This window comes from Canis aureus, chromosome 19 (genome assembly GCF_053574225.1).
Source record: "Canis aureus isolate CA01 chromosome 19, VMU_Caureus_v.1.0, whole genome shotgun sequence".
NCBI classification, from domain to species: Eukaryota; Metazoa; Chordata; class Mammalia; order Carnivora; family Canidae; genus Canis; species Canis aureus.
In genome coordinates this window covers 46,122,159-46,138,323 of record NC_135629.1, presented here as the reverse complement: position 1 = coordinate 46,138,323, position 16,165 = coordinate 46,122,159, and the positions used below count along the sequence as shown (strand labels likewise).

At 58.9% G+C, this 16,165-nt stretch overlaps 1 protein-coding gene across 4 annotated transcripts in view; it reads left to right on the top strand.

The window, feature by feature from the left end:
* The first annotated feature begins 5,386 nt into the window (after positions 1–5,386).
* The window catches only part of KCNN1 (potassium calcium-activated channel subfamily N member 1), a 31,175-nt gene continuing 20,396 nt past the window's right edge, over positions 5,387–16,165 (top strand). Inside the window, exons 1-2 of one of the 4 annotated variants that reach the window (XM_077859427.1) lie at positions 5,387–5,533; positions 7,331–7,445. The gene's annotated coding sequence lies outside the window, so the exon portion shown is untranslated. Of the gene's footprint in view, positions 5,534–5,811; positions 5,831–7,330; positions 7,446–12,960; positions 13,117–16,165 lie in introns of those variants that run through there. The other 3 variants (XM_077859428.1, XM_077859426.1, XM_077859425.1) reach the window with 3 other exon arrangements.

Below are 16,165 nucleotides of genomic sequence, written 5' to 3'. Positions count from 1 at the left end.
GCATAGGGGCAAAGACAGGGGCAGAAAAGGCTGAAGGAGCCACCTGTGCAAAGGCCAGGAGGTCACAACTCTCCCGTTCAAGGGAGGGGCACCATTAACAATTGGGTACAACTAAAATGCAGAATGGAAGGTGCCTGAAACGATTGTAGCTGGCATAAAACTAACCAACATATATGGAGCACTGGCTTAGTGTGGAGATCCTGGTGCTAACTCTAAGACAATGGCCAGAAGGCATGTGAGGAAACCAGGAAGTACCCCAGAAAACCCTGTGGGGGTTAGGAAGTGAGGCAGAAGGCCACCAAGAAACCTGGAGTGGATAGGGAGAGGGAAGATGGCCACTGAATGGCACCTAGACCAGCTGTGAGAACCATCCCTTGGATGCGGGGCCCTGGCCTAGCATATGGTAATATTTCACTGAACCCTAGGGACAGCCCCATGAGCCATTTATCCCCTTTACAGATGAGAAAACTAAGTCACCTGCCTGTGTCACATGCCGGAGAAAGTACCTGTGGCTGCAGGGGAGCCAGCAGGGGCAGCAGTGGGATCTGGAATCAGGGTTGAAGGTGTCAGCTAAATAGTGGGTGGAGGAATCCTGATGTCTCCCCACAAATAGAGTCTCCTGGGGTCTTAGGCCAGGGCCTTCATGGGTCTAAGCCTCAGTTTCCTCTTAAATAAAATGGGACTAAAACAGTGTCTAACCCCAGGCTATCTCGAGAATCAACGAGATGGTGCCTGGGAAAGGCATATTCTGAAGAAAGGCTTGGCAAAGGAGCCTCCTGCATGACCACGTTGAGGCCTTTGTGGCCAGGAATTAGGGAGGGCTGGCGACCAACGCTGATTAACCAGAAGGAAGGTGCCAGCGGGGCGTGCAGGGCCCCAGACGCCTGGCTGAGGAACGGGGATTCACCGCAGGGCGATGGGAGCCACGGCGGGTGTGTGAGCAAGGTAGGAAAGGCATCGGAGCGGCGTGTGGCAAGCTCTTCTGGAGAGGGACGCTGGGGGACCAGCAAGGAGATAAAACTCAGGACGGGAGCTGAGAGGACCGCCTTCGGTCCTCTGACAAAAGGACTGGACTTCGGCAACAGCCTTTGTTCCCTTTCACGGAAAAGCCCCTTCTCTCTCCGGCCCCGCCCCCGCGGAATCCCAGCCCCGCGCTTGCGCGCGGGCAGCAGGGAATCCCCGGCTCCGCTGCAGTGCGCGGGAGGGGGCGTGAGACGGGAGTTCCGTGCTCTCCCAGCCCGCCCCGCGCGCGTTGCCGGGACGACCGGGCGGGGCCGTGGGGACGCCGGGCTCACACTGCGCCTGCGCGGGGGTGCTCGCTTCACGCGCTAGGGCTTTCCCGTCGAGCGCCAGGCGGGGAGGGAAAGCCTCGCCTGGCGCGCATGCGTCGATCCCTTCCCGACCCCCGCCCAGTGGGCAAGGGAATCCTCACACGCCGCAGTGCGCACTGGGGGCGGGGTGGGGAAACCGGCTCAAACCAGAGTGGGGTTTGCTGAGGAGGTGGCGTGGGAGGGAGGGAGAGCGGGGTCTTCCGGAGGTTCCCGCTCCGGCCCTCGCCGTCGCCTTGGCAACGGGGCGCGCGGGCCGCAGCGAGGGGGGCGGCGGCCTCAGGGAAGCCGGGCGGCTCTGCGCCTGCGTGGAACTCGGCGCGGGTGGCCGGGGTTCCCCCTCGTGCGCCCGGAGTACCAGCGGTGGGCGGGGGAGACGGTTTCGCGAGGAGAGGAGAGGGTGGGCATCTGGGGAGGAGGTTATCTCGGAGAGAGGGGCTGTGGAGGAGGGAGAGGACGGTGGAGGGACGAGGAGGAGGGGTGGGCGCCGGAGAAGGGGCGGGGGAAACGCGAAGGGCTGGGGGAGATGGGGAGTGGGGTGCAAGAGGAGGAGTCGGGGGATGGGGTAATGAGGGAGTGTGTGGAAGGAGGGGGACAACAAAGGAAGAGGGAGGAGGGGGGAAACGAGCAGTTAAGGGACGTGGACAACGAGTGGGGCACAAAGAAAAGCCTAGGAAGGGAGCACGTGGGGAACGGGGTGGGGGATGGGAGGGGAGCGGACTGACACCTATAGAGCCCCTCCTGCTCTGCCTCCCAGCGAACCCCAGGTTTGCTTGGCCAGAAGATCTGGGCCTAGGGTTTCCAGATTTAGAAAACTACAGGTCGCCCCGTTAAACTTGACTTTCAGATAAACAACGAATAATTTTTATTTTTATAAGTGTGTCCTATTCCCTACCCTGTATTTTATCTGGCAGCCCTAATCTTGATTGAGCACCCCCCTGACTGCCCAACCTCCACCCCCCCCACCCCCCGCATCCTTTGAGGCTTTCTGAAACCTCTCAGATGATTCCTTTGTCTCTTCCCTCCAATGTTCCCCATATCCCTGCATGCTGGGTCCCCCCACTTCCTATGCCATCTCCCACCCTCTGGCCTTCAACACCAGCCTGAGGTTGAGTCCTGGCCTGGCAGTGAAATACACAAAGAAAAGGCACTCCCCCATCTTCAGGGGCTTTCCCTCTGCCTCAGCCCACACAAGCCCCCCCAAACCCTTGGCTTTGGGCCTGGCCCTGCTGAGGCCACACGTTCCTGCTCATCCCAGCTGTCACCTTTTCCCAGAACCCCCAGGGCTCTGTACTCTCAGGAATCCCTGAATCCCCACCCCTCCGAACTCACCCTTAATCCCTGGGCATATAAATTTATAGTAGGTGCTCAAACATTTCAGGGTAAATTTATGGAGGCAAGTATTGGGGGGCTGGTGTTTTATTTCTCAACACAGGCAGCTGTGTTTTCTGTCCCATGGGGGCATATACCCTCTCTGAGCTTTTGTACCCTCCAACAAAGCCTTTTATCCTCCCCTTAGGTTTCAAAAAGTAGAAGATAAGAAAACATGATGGAAAAGCTAATAACAAAGGAAAGGTCACACCCCTCCCCAGGGCCCATGCCCAGGGCCGCCCCAGTGCCTCCCCCTCCCTGCAGTTCTCATCTTTTGCTCTTCATACTTATTTGCCATCTGAACAGACACACCTCCGTACTGGCTTCTGCCCGACAGGCCCGGAACTCGGTACCTGTGGGCCATTTTTCCTAGAGGCGTGTTATTCTGGAAAGGAGCTAAGCCGTCCCCTGGTGGGGAACATTTGGGCGCCTGTGTTTTTGGTTTCACTGTGGAAGATGACGCCCCTGCAGAAGCAAGTGCTAGATCTTTTGTGCCATGTCCTAGGGGTGCTTTCCAGGGTGGCTTGCTGAGCACTGGTGCCATCTGTTCATTTGGAGCTGGGTAGCTTCTGGGGTGGTGCTGGGTAAGAGTTGGCCCCTCCTCTCATCAGCCAGACCTAAATTGCTGGGGGCGGGGGGTGGGGGCATTCCCTGGGGGAGGCAGAAGGTTAATGAGGCAGAAGGAGCACACCAGGAATTGAAGACCATAAACTAGAGGGATGTGCCCAGAGCCTGAGGTAACTTCAGACCAGGCTCTGAAAGACAATAGGGGGTGAGGGAAAGGCGATGCTGGCAGAAGGAACAGCGGATGCAAAGGCCCTGAGGCTGGACAAATTAAGACCGAGGCTGAGTGTGGCCACAGTGTGGTGGGTGATCTAGGGAAGTAGCCCTAGTGCTGCTGGGACAAAAGGGAGCGGGAGCCAGATCACTCAGGACTTGCAGGAGGGGGAGAATCAAGTCCTTCCTTAGGTTCAAGGAGGAGGTGCTAGTTATGACAGAGACATGATCAGTCACGTAGCTGAGGACAGATTTCTGTAGCTGCGTCATGGAGAAGGGACTGGAGAGACAGTGGACAAGACCAGCCGCAGGACTGGGTGGGGCGTTCTGGGGGCTCCACAGGGCAGTTGTCTGGGTTCAAGGGCCGGGAACTCCCCTCCCTCCATGAAGCCACCCTGTAACTGCTGGCTCTTGACTCTCCCTCCCTGTGTCCCACCAAGGTCCCGACCTCAGACTCTCTCCATGGGTGGAGAGTCATTCCCACAGAGGTACTGGGTGAGACCCCTCTTCAGTTGAGTACCCGCGGTTCCCCCAGACCTCCCTCTCTTAGCCTCCACAATGCTACCCTAGAGGTCCCCTGCCCCTTTGTTCTCTTTCCCTCCACACACGGTCACGGTCACGCCGGCGGCTCCTTCTGAGCATCACACACACAATGGAAAGTGGGGGGGGGATGCGCTCCCAATCGTCCCTCCCCCGTCCCCCCCCCCCCCACCGCGGTCCGCATCCTCCAGCCCCGCCCGCTCCGCGGAATCCCAGCCTCGGGGACCCCACCCAGGGAGTGCATTACCTTTCAGGAGACGCTCCGGGCGGCCAGGGGGTGTGGGGGGGGAAGAGTTGGAGAGGGAGGGCTATTTTTAGAATGAATGGAAGAAAAGAGGGGGAAAAAAACAACAAAAAAAAAAGGGGATGGAGGCTGGAGGAAGCCTCCTGGCTCCCAGAGGAAACCCCCTCATCCCAGGCCAAGGCAGAAGGTGGGTGGGGGTTCAGACACTGGGCGGGTGGGGCTGCGGGGGGGCAAGGGGCAGTGAGGGAGAACACGGAGGTCTGGGAGGGCCCCACTCCTCCTGGGGGGTAGCTGGAGGAGAACAGCAAAACGTAGCCGGCAGCCCCAAAGACCTCTGAGCTGGAGGGACCCCAGAAGTGGCTGCTGTCCACTCGTAAGAAAGAAAGAGGCTCCGAGAGGGGCCTGGGCAGGGCCAAGGTCGCGGGAGGGGCTGAGCCTTGCGCAGCGCCCCTTCCGCCCTCCCCCCCCCCCCCCAGTGACCCAAACCCCGGGAGCCGCATTCTTGTAATCTGGCGGAGTGACCTTCACAATCTCGCTGCCCAGGCCCCTGCTGTTCACGTTCTGCGGGGTCCCCCGAATCGTGCGGGGAGAGGGGAGACGTCACAGCCCAACAATGACATTAGAGAAGTTTTCTGTGGTTGGTTTTGTGGCCACCCGGGTACCCCTCCCTCACTGGGACCTTCTAGCCCCAGCAACGTCACCAACTGCCTGAAGCCTCCGGGTTCCCCCCTGTACCTCCCAGGCCCCACGACCCGCTCAAGGTTGAGGGGTAACTGCCTTCCTTTCTCTCCCTGGCTCCGTTCCTTCCCCGGACGCCGGAGAGAGACCCCCAGAGAGAGGCGGGCAGCCGCATTTCTAGGCTGCTGGGGCGCTGGGCCCTGGCCAGGGGCTCCCCATCTCTGGGTCTCAGTTTCCCCGTCTGTAACATGAACGTCGCGGGCCCGCGGCGGCCGAGGGTCCTCCCAGCTCTTGGAGCGTTCTTTGGGATTGGCTGTTCCACCCCTGCGGGGAGGGGGATTCCCTCCCCACCCTTTCTGGAGAAGCCTTGCGGGAGAGGGGGTCGCCCGGTGGCCGCCGCAGTCCGCCCGCCTCGCTCCACCGGGTAGGCGCCCCTCCCGGGCGGCGGGGCGGGGCCCAGGTCGGCGGGGAGGGGGTCAGCTCTGCGGCGGCGCGCGCACACCCTCCCGGCTCACACGCCCTTGCCCGGCCGTGCACTTGTCTTCGCGCTCGGGCCGGGCGCTGGGGCTCCGGCGGCGGCGGCCGTCCCCGGCCGGTGAGTAGGCAGCAGTGGGCCATCGGGGGGCGGGGGGGCGGTTTCAGGGCGGAGGTCCCAGCGGCTCCCCCCTTCTCCGTGGTGGGCGTTTCGGTCAGGGTTTGCCCCGACTTCGGGAATTCAAAGGGAGAGATGCGGGAGGGAGGGAAACCCCTTCCATCCCCCAACCTCCTCCCCCCTACCCCCTCCTCCGCCCAACTCCTAGCCCCGAGTCACTCCCGACGCCCCCTGCAGACCCCTGTGAGGAGGGGGTGACCGTTCTCGGAATTTGGAATGCGGAGACGTCCTCCCACAGAGGTGAAGGTGGAGACAAGGGGACCCTCCGGGGCTCGCAGGGGGGTGAGGCGGGGGAGTGAGGACCGGATCCAATGCTTCCTTCCCCTTCCCGGCCCCTCAGTGCTTCCCACTTCACGGCGTGGTGGGGATTCCCCCGGCTGGCCCACTGCAGAGTGGAAGGGAACCCCCCCTCCCCACCTGCCAGCCTACTGTGCGTGGGAGCTCCTGCTCTGTTCTCTTCCCTAAGCTCCACCCCCCCCCGCCCCCACCCCCATTGACTGGGAAAGGGGCTGAGGCCAGAGAGGGTGAGCACTTACCCAAGGTCACCCAGCTGGGCAGAGAGGCAGAGAGCTGTGTTTGTGGTGGACTCACTAACCCCCAGAACTCAGCTGGTGGTGTCAGCTCTAGGGTCCTCTGCTCCCTGCGTAGAACCGTCAGGGTGGGGCTGAGGGCCCTGTCTGGAACTGAGTAGGGAGGGGTGGTCCCTACCCACTCCAGGTCTCTCCACCCTGCTGGAGGCCCGACTGAACAGACCCACTAGCCCCTCACCTGGCTCCCTCCAGGTTCCCAGGTCTCTTGTCCCTGCTAGACCCTCTCCCCCCAGCCTCCTCTGGCTGCCCTAGACCTCAAAGGAAGTCTCGCTGATGAGGGGGAGATGGGGAGGGAGGGCAAGGGGTACTTCCAGAACTGGTAGAGTAACCTCCACTCTAACACACTGACCCACTGGGTGACCTTGGACATCTCCCTGTTCTCCCAGGGCTGGAGTTGGAGTGAAACAGGCAGCCCCTGAGCTGCCCAGGGGGCCCCTGGTCCCACTCCAGACCCTCAGCAAGAGGAAGGGCAACTGGGACTGCCACTTCAGACTGTGTGTCCCCTTCAGTCCCATTCTAGGGTCGTGCTCCCTCACCCCTCTCTACCATGGGGCTGCTCTGTGTCCTCTTTGGCCCCCTCGTCCAAAGTGAGGCCTGAGTACTGAAGGTCTTTGGCAACAACCCAGTGCAAAGTGAATTTTTGAGGGAGTTACAGACCCCAGGGGAGCTACAGACCAAGGAGGACTTGAGGGTGGCCAAGAATGTAGCTTGTCAAGTCAGGGAGCCAGGGATCCCAACCTCCTTCATCCTTGCACCAGCCTGTCCCAGCCTCACCCATTTAGATCTTCCTGTGGTGAATGAATTGTGGGTAGGGGGAACCGGGAGGGCAGGACAGGGAACAGCATGAGGAAAGGCAGATAGAGCCTTTAGTGTCCAGTGTCCAATGGAAGGAAGGGGGGTTTTGAGGGAGGGTGCCTGATAAGGGGTAGGAGTATGAGCAGGGGCTCATCAAGGTGCCTGAGCAGGGAAACATGGCCCCACTGGACAGACAACACCCACCACTGATCTTAAGTTTCCTTAAAACTTACAAGGCAATTCAGCTAGTCAGACGACAGATCTACTCTAAAGACTATTGTAGTCTCGGAGCTATCTGCACCCCACCCTCCTGGGGTCATGCCTCTACCCCATACCCCATGTCTGGTCCTTACAGGTCAAAGAGAGAAGAAAGGCAGCTCAGCCCCCTGCCAGCCAAGTGGTAATCCAGCAGGACTGAAAGGGACAGGCCCTTTGGTGGTGGCTCATCAGGGAGACCCCTGCACACCAGGGTGAGTGAATCCAGACTCAGGTATTGTTTGGGAGTAGAGGTGGCCCAGGAGCTGGATAGAAAAACTGGCAATTTTAAAAAAAGTGCCTACCTTTGACATCATACTAACAAAATAAAACAACAAAACAGCTATGCCTCCTAGAGCCCCCAGAGAGTGACTGTCTGTTTTCTCCAGTCACTGGTGATGGGGAACCTGCTCAGACAGGCTGGGTGACCTGCTTTCTGTCACATAGCCAGGAGGGGGGCATTGAGCCAGGTTGGAGGGTCCCGCACCCCCATAGCCTCTACCACCCAGATTCTGTGGTCTTACTCCCCGAGACAGCTGTTTGGGAGCAGCTTCTTAGCTCCTTCTTTCCCCTGCAAACATTGGCTGGTCATGGTCAACAGTGAGCTCCCAGGGGGCAGGTGTGTGTGTGGGGAGAATGGAGGCAACAGTTCTAGATACGTGTGGTCATTTAATCAGTCAAGGAACACTGAGCAGGTATTGTGTGCCCTGGACTGGGCGCTACGGACATAGCACGGACTGAGGCAGGACCAGATCAGCCCTTGTGAGATGTACTAGGAGGAAAATAAAAGATAGTGATGTGTTAGATAGAGAATGACGGAGGCAGAGGGACCTCTCCAGGGAGGTGACCATGAGCTGACACCTGAAAGAGGAGGAGCCAACCAGGTGGGAACTGGTAGAACAGCATACCAGGCCACGGGAACAGCACGTGCAAGGGTCCTGAGGCAGAGATGAGTTTGCCATGTGTGAGGAACAGTGAGGAGGCTGCTATGACTGGAACAGAATGAGTGACGGGGAGAGAGGACGGAAGATGAAGACAGAGGGATCTGCAGGCAGGGACTGAGGTGAAGGAACGGACTGCAGAACAGTGGGGAGCCAAGTAGGGTGTGTGAGCAGAGGAGAGACATGGTGGTCTGCTTTAGGATTCTCAAAAGCCTCTGTGACTACTGGGGAGCAGGGACTATTTGGGCAGGAGTGGAAGTGGCAGAAGGCCAGAGGGGAACCCAGGAGACAGCTGGGTACAATCAGGGATGGAGAGAGATGGACAGATTCTAGGACTGAGCCGGGCATGGAGGATGGCCTGTGTGTGGCCAGGTTTCTGCCCAATGCTGAGGAACCATAGGGAGGGACAGAGGGAGGGGTTGGTCATGCCCTGGGAAATCTGGGAAACCATCCTGGAAGAGGTGTTCTTGCTCTTTGAGCTACGTCTAGAAGGGCAAGTAGGCGTTTGCTTGGTGTCCACCTGGAGTCGTGCTGATGGTCTAATTGTACGGATGCTGTGAGGGCCACCGGGAGCCACAGAGCACTCGGAATTAGAAGCAACATGATGAGATTTTAGCAAGTAAAGATCTCTCTGTGGGGGCCTGGCAGAGACTGGACTGGAGCCCGAGAAGCCAGGAAGGCACTTGAAATGGTTCAGGTGCTGATCAGGCCAAGACTAGGAGCATCCAGTGAGCGCTTGTTGTGTACCTAGCACATTTGAGGGGGGTTAGCTGCCTAGCTCCTCTCACTGCCCTCAGAGGGCCCCACTGCCCTGCTGAGGTAACCGAGGTTCAGTGAGGGAGGGGCCCTTGCCTGTGACCACTGCCTGACTTTCTAGGGGTGCAGGAACAAAGGCCCACAGCCTTTATTTATGTATTTATTTTTTTTTTTTTTGGCCCACAGCCTTTAAACAATGGAAATGTCTTCTCTAGCAGTTCTGAAGGCCAGAGCCTGAAGTTCACGTGTGGGTAGGCCCACATTCCCTCTGGAGGCTCTAGGGGAGGGTCATTCTTCTTGGCTCTTCCCCTTCTGGGGGGCTCCAGGTGTCCCGTAGCTTCTGGCTACATCACTCCAGGCTCTGCATCTGTCTTCACGTGGCCTTCAGCTGTGTGTCCGTGTCTGTGTGTGTCTTCACATGACCTTCTTATAAGGATCTGGCCATTGGGTTAAGGCTCACCCCAATCTAGGGTGACCACATCTTAATTTCACTGTATCTGCAAAGACCCTGTTTCCAAATAAGGTCACATTCTGAGGTCCTGGCTGGACTGGAGTTTGAGGGGGGAGACTCTTCAAACTAGCACAGCCACACAGCAGGCTGGCCACACAGCAGGACACTGCGGCCCAGTCATGTCTTTGCCCCCAGGGCCTTTGCTGAAGCAGGGACAAAGGGGCATCCCAGGGTGAATTCAGGGGCAAGGATGGACAAGCCTGGGGTCCCGTTGGATGTAGAGTGTGGCTAGAAAGGGAGAGTAAGTCTGGAGCCTTCCAGTCTGTGTGTGAGAAGGGAGGGGATGCTGGTGTCTGGAACGGGCCCGCTGAATGGACAAGACAGCCCCAGGGGAGGTCCCCTGGTGTGGGTGGAATTGGCTCCTGGGCCTCAGCTGCTAGTGGGGAATCTATGCTTATGATAGAGCTGCTTCCCTGCCTGCCTGTCACCCCCAGGCTCCTACCACCTCCTCTAGAGTAGGGACCGAGGGGCTGCCCCTGGTGACAACCACCACTCTGGATCCTCATTTCTCCTGTAGACAATATGCAGGGGCCAGTTGTATTTATTTATTGGCTTCAAGATCTCATCTTGCCTGCTGAAAACATGAGTTTGGGGGGATTCCGTGTGTCTTCTTCACCATGGTATGTCCACTTCAGGCACATGTCTTGTATTTAGGAGATGCTCAATAAAAACTTCTCTAAGTCCCTGAATCCCAGCGAGCCCAGGAACAAGCCTGCTGAGATGCCTGTCCCTTGGGCCTTCCTATTCCCCCTCCTGCCCCTACAATTCACAGAATCCTAGAGGGCTTAACCCTCCATGACTTCCATTTGGCTCTGTCCTCACACATGCATCCCTGCAGGTGGGACCCCTGCCAGGGCTTGACTTGGTCCTTCCTTCTGGCCACACTGGTCTCCCTTCTCTTCCCCACACATGCCCTCCTTGGTTCCCCCTCAGTGTCTTGATCCTTGCAGTGCCCTCCACCAGATGTCCCCTTCTGTAGCTCTTCCAGGTCTGGCTCCTTGGCTGCTTTTGAAAGTTCCCTCTCCTGGGAGTCCTCCTAGCACCATCCCAAAGTCTCCCCATCTGTTCCTATCCTCCTCAACTTCATTGGATCTCTTTCTAATACTTTAGTGTATCTAGAATTCTTACTGGTCCTTTTGTTTGGAGAGGGTTGTTGCCAGAGTTCTAGAAATTCAGCTCCAAGGACAGGTTTCTATCTCAGACTCTATGTTCCCAGCACCAGACACAGAAAAGGGGCTCAGTGGCTATATGAATGGATGAATGAGTGAGTGAGTAAGTGAGTGAAGATCTTCCCCCTACCCTGCCATTTCCACACTCATGGGAGATTCAGGGTACAACCTCCTCCTGGGCAGCCATCTGTTAGGCCCTGGGTGGGTCTGAGATTTCTGTCGGTCCCTCAGCCCCTGTGAAGCTCTCCCAGGTCTCCTGCACCTGGACCCTTGGCCACTACTCTAGACTTGTGGCCCAGCCCTCAGGTCCCTAGAAGAGGGGCCTCCTGTTTAGCCACTACCCCATCTCCTGCCTGCTCTATAGACCATTTCCTGTGAGTCCTGAGGGCATCCCAACTGACAAGTTCCTTTGTAGGCTCCTTGGGTCTTTCAGCCAACCATGGGCTGATAAGAGGCTCTGTCTGGAATGAAATCTCACCCTGACCCAATCCACCTCAGCCAGCCTTGTCTCCAAGGGGTGAGATTCAAGCTGGCAGGAGGGCAGACTTGAGTGGATGGTGAGCATTCATCAGGTCAACCATCCTAAGTTTAGCCCCTTGAAGGGGGTCCCCAATCCCTCAGGGCTGATGACCCCAAAGGGGAAAGAGGAATCTTTCCAGAGAGAGAAGATGGGTACAGAACCTGCAGGGCCTGTTCAGGGTGGGAGGCCTGGAGAAGCCTCCAGGGTCTGTGGCCGCTGCTTTTGTGAATATCTGGACATTTACATGTTGGACTTGAACTCAAAAAGCATCAGATACTGCGAGGACTCCGCAGAAGCCTGCACAGGCCGGAGTCAGCTTGTGAGCACAGTGTGAGTGCTTCTCATGGGGCAGGGATCTGCATAGGGGCAGGCTCTGGTTGGCAAGGGCTGGGGCACTGAATGCAGTGCAAGGATATGTGCCGGGTCCCGAGGGGATGTGGGTGGTTCCATCACTACCATGCTTTATAGAAAGAGCCCCCAGCAGCTCTTTCTACCCTGGGGTGGGGGGCTGGTGAGTGGGTGGGTGGATGGAAATAAAGAAGGCATAGCTGCTCTTAGAGTATGGCTGAGAATGCATCCATTTAGGGTTCCCACTCATGGCACCCATGCGGACCCCTGTGTGGCAGGGCATGAATGGTCCCCAGGCCTCCACTGCCACCACAGCCAGGACTTCAGGGTGTCCCCAACAGGCTGCGATGAGAAAGAGAAGTCTTATCTGCTGACCCCAGGCTATCACCTGGCCCTGCTCAGCCTCTTCACTGGCCCATGAGATCAGCCCCTGCCCAGGCAGGCATCCGATCACGTATTCATTCAGTCTAGCTATTTTCCAGACACCACAGCGGAAACAGATCAGCTGCCAATAGGCAGTGACGAGCAATCAGATGCTCCTGACCCCATCCCAAGCTCAGAGCTGGGAAGAAAACAGTGGGGGCCTGGGAGAGAGATGAGGGGTCAGAGCTGGGCTTAGTCACCCCCAGCCAGGCAGGGACATGGTGAGGCCTAGGTAGTTAGGCAGCCTGGGGGAGGAGGAGGAGGAGGAAAGACAGCCCCATGCCACCACCAACACCCCACCCCACCCCCACCCACCCCCGTCCCCATCCCCAAGGTCCCTTCCAGCCATTATTAAGTTGAATGAATGAGTGGCCCAAGGACACCCTCTGTGCCAGGAGAAAAGAACATGGTTTTGGATACCCCCAAAGCAGGCTTCTGCTGGCCTGGCCTTCCTAGTATTGGTGGTAGGGGTTAGAAATGGAGGTGGGGGCTCAGTCCCAAAGAGGCCCATGGCCTCTTGAACCCATGGCCCTAGCAGGCACCCCCTCAACTGCTAGGACCCCACGTCGGGGTCCTAGGCACGCACCACTTGGCAACATCCTGCAAGCAGGATGTCTGAGGAGGTCATTTCAGGAGGGAGATGTCCAGTCGCTTTTGCAAAGTTATCCCCTCCGCATATGCGTGTATTTGAAGGGTTGCGGGGATGGTTGGAGTTTGGAGCCCCGATTTTGGAAAGGGGGTGGCTAGGAGTTAGCGAGAGCTGTCGGGGGCGGGAGTTGTCGCTTCGCTAAGTAAGGTCCCCTCCGCTGAGCCCCTCCGGAGAGCGAGTTTGAGGACCAGCTGAGCGCTGGGGGCTGAAGGGGGCTCCCGGGAATGTGGGATCTTTAAATGTAGGCGGGGCTTGCGGGGTCGCCGAGGGAGGTGCCAACCCGGACTCGACCAATCGGCGGCGCCGCCCGCGTCGCACCGCCCCCTCCTCTCCCGGCCCGGGCGGGCGCTCGCCCCCGGCCGGGCCCGTGGACAGGGCGGCGGGGGATGCACCCGCCGCCGCCCCCGGCCCGGCCGCCTCCTGGCCCCGCGCCCGCCGTCTGCTGCCCGCCCCGTCCGCGGCCCCGGCCCCGGCCCCGGCCCCGGCCCCGGGCGCCACGCGAGGGTCTGCGGCCGCGCGGGACCCTCTCCCCTCCAGCCTCTTCTGCCCGCGGGAGCCGAGCCCTGCAGGTACGGGGTGGGATGGACGGGAGCGCCCAAGGAGGGGGGCACGTCCCGGAGGGGGACGCGGTTTGGGACAGGACAGAGGGTCTCCGTAGGGTCCGCAACCCAGAGGACACGGAGGGGGGGAATGTGTGTATGTGCACTGCCTGAGTGAGCGGAGATTCACGGACCCCCCATTCCGGAGGGGGAAGGTACTGGGTTCACTTTGGCGGGGGTAGAGCAGTGAGTCTCTAAACTCCATAGATACGATGGGGGGAGCTCTTGGGGTGAAGGCAGTGACCGGGGACTGACTTGGGAACCGGAGGGAGGAGACCCTCACCACTGGCCTTTAGACACCGCTGTCAGTCGCCCCTGCCGGGGCCAAGGAGCCGGGTCTCCCAGCTGTCCCTGGACAGACGCTGGGGCACTGCCTCGGCTGTCCTGGAGGGCAGGGCTGCAGATGTAAGTGCTGGAGGCTGGGGGCCAAATGGGAGATGGCGATGGAGACGGGTCAGAGTGGAGGGTCAGAGTGGAGGGCGCTGTTGGAGGCAGCCATGGGGAGGGCAGGGCAGGCTAATTGCACCCCGCTGACTGCTGGCAGGTTCTTGACTGGTGGTGGTTGGGGGGAGGGGGCGCCAAGGGAATTGGGCAGTCACAGCCTCATGTACCCACTTCCGGGCCACCCAGGGGTGGGAGGGCAAGTGGATCCTGTTGACCCTGCAGAGCTAGTGCTCGAAGAATGCTGATGGGGCTGTCTTGAGGTCTTTACCCACTCTCCACAGGGACACATGCCCCACAGCTTGCCGCACATTCTGGAAGGTTGTGCCATGTGCTGCTCTGGCCATGGTTCCTCAGAGTGGTTGGGTGGGCATTTCACCCCAAGGGGGCTCTGCCTTGGAGAATGACAGACTATCTTCTTCTGGTTCAGCTCCGAAGGACAGACTGTGGCATTGGGCAGCAGCACCACCACAGGCATACCCACAGCCACGTGCTAAGCATTTTCTCTGTGAGATCTCACATCCATCCTGGCCGCTGACCTGCTGCAGGGGGCACCAAGTTATTCCTTTACTGAAAGAGGCAGCTGAGGAGGGGCCAGTGACTTCATCCTGGCTAGGACGCCCAGGGGTCCCTCTCAGGCGGCCACTGCACCAACTTGTCATTGGTGAAAGGGCTCACTTGAGGACCTCTGGGGTCTGGCCAGATTATATTTCTGTTGGGTGGGAAACTTTGGAGGAGCCAGCTGCCCTGTTCCCTGCCACCTGCCTACCCTTTCTCATTCCTCAAGAGCCCCCCAGGGGCCCCATGCCCCGTGTGGCTCACATTCCCACAGTTTCTCTTGGGATGGTGTGAAAAGGGGGCTCGGCTCATCCTCCCATCCCAGCCTTCAGTGAACAGAGGTCTCATGCCTCAGACACATTAGGCAGTTTTGGCGATTCTAGGGACCCTCAAAACCAGATGTAGCCCACAGAGTGTTTCTAACCTTTTAGAATTCATTGGTGAATCCAGAGCCTTCACCCAGAAAAATACACCCTTTCATAGACACCCAAACCTTGGCCAGAGCTTCAGAGGGGCTCCTGGTTCTTTGAGAATTTCCGAAGGTCCCAGGGACCAGCTTTAGGCCCACTTGCAATGGGGGAGGGGAAGGCAGACATGGAAAGGTTGGGGTCTCTAGTTGCCTGGGCCCTCTGGTCCCACCCAGACTTGCAAATGTGGGCTGCCCCCTTCTATGGAATCTCAGGGGGGCCATTCTGTCCTTCTGTGTCCTCTGAGGTCATGGGAAGGGTCAGACACCTACCATGCCTGTGTCCCGAGCTCTGTGGCCCCTCAAGGTCAGGGCCAGGCTGGCTCCCTTCCCAGATAGTGGCCAGATGGTGGCTTGTCAAGAGGGAACTTGGCAGATCCTGCCACCCACTGCCCCCCGGGTGGGACCAACTTAGTCCTTGCCCTTCCTGGCTTTGTGACCTTGGGCAAGGTGCTAAACTTCTCTGAGCCTTGCCTCCCATCTGTAAAATGGGAGCAGGAATGCCACTGGTTTCACTGAGTGGCAATGGAGATTCAATGTGATGGTTCTGATAAAGAGCCCAATAAGCACACAGTAAGCGCCAGATGCACATTAATGCTAGAGGCCCTGGGAAGCCTCCCCTCATTCCCCCGCCTTTCTCCCTCCCAAAAGCCATCTGCACCCATCCCTGCAACCCCTTCCTGCCCAGGGCACCTTAGGACGAGGCTGCCAGGCAAGGAGGAGCATGGCGGACACACGGCTGAATTTGGCCTGTGCGTCGGCCGGCTGAGTCACATCCCCAAATTGCATCTTCATCAGTGCGTTTCGGAAGGTCGTTTACAGCACCCCCACCCCCTCCAGGCTGTGTCTTCCAAGCCACTCGCCTCTCTTGCCTGTGCCCCTGAGCCCTGGGTGAAGACCTTTTGCACTCTCAGGAGTGATGGGAGGAGTGGTGCCTGGGGTTGCCCCATCTCCTGGGTGAGAGCAGGGTCTGGGATTCCTGCATGTGTCCTGGTGACAAGCTCTCGGCCCTACCTGGCAGCTGCTGGACCCGCGAGTGGCAAGCAGGGGCCCCAGCCCAGGAGGAGAGTGGCACCTGAATGTTCATGAAGGTGGTGGCAGAGAGAGATCAGGGCCAAGGTCAGCCTTATAAACTGTGAAGTACTGGGCCTGCAGGAGACCAGTCCGTATGAAGCATCAGACCTGTGTGAGGCCAGGCCTTAGGAACTGAAGTGTCAGGCCACAGGTGGCCATGGGCTGGTTGATGTCATGGATGGGAATGGCGAGGGAGGGGACATGTTGTAAACTCATGAGGTCACTCTGCCATGGAAGGAACATCTCTTGTGCTCCTGCTGGATGCTGGTACCAGCGCCTGGGGCCGGTAGGGAGCAAGACAGATACTGTCTGGGTGGGGTGCCAGACAAATGGCACAGGTAGGTGGTCCTGTGGTGCATGCGGTGGATGCCCTGGCCAAGGTGGCCTGTGTGCTGCTTGGTAGCATGGCTCATCCTGATGGGACAGTTTCCGGGTCTGTCACCCGCAGAGTGTGAGGAGGCACCCTGTCTGGGCACACAG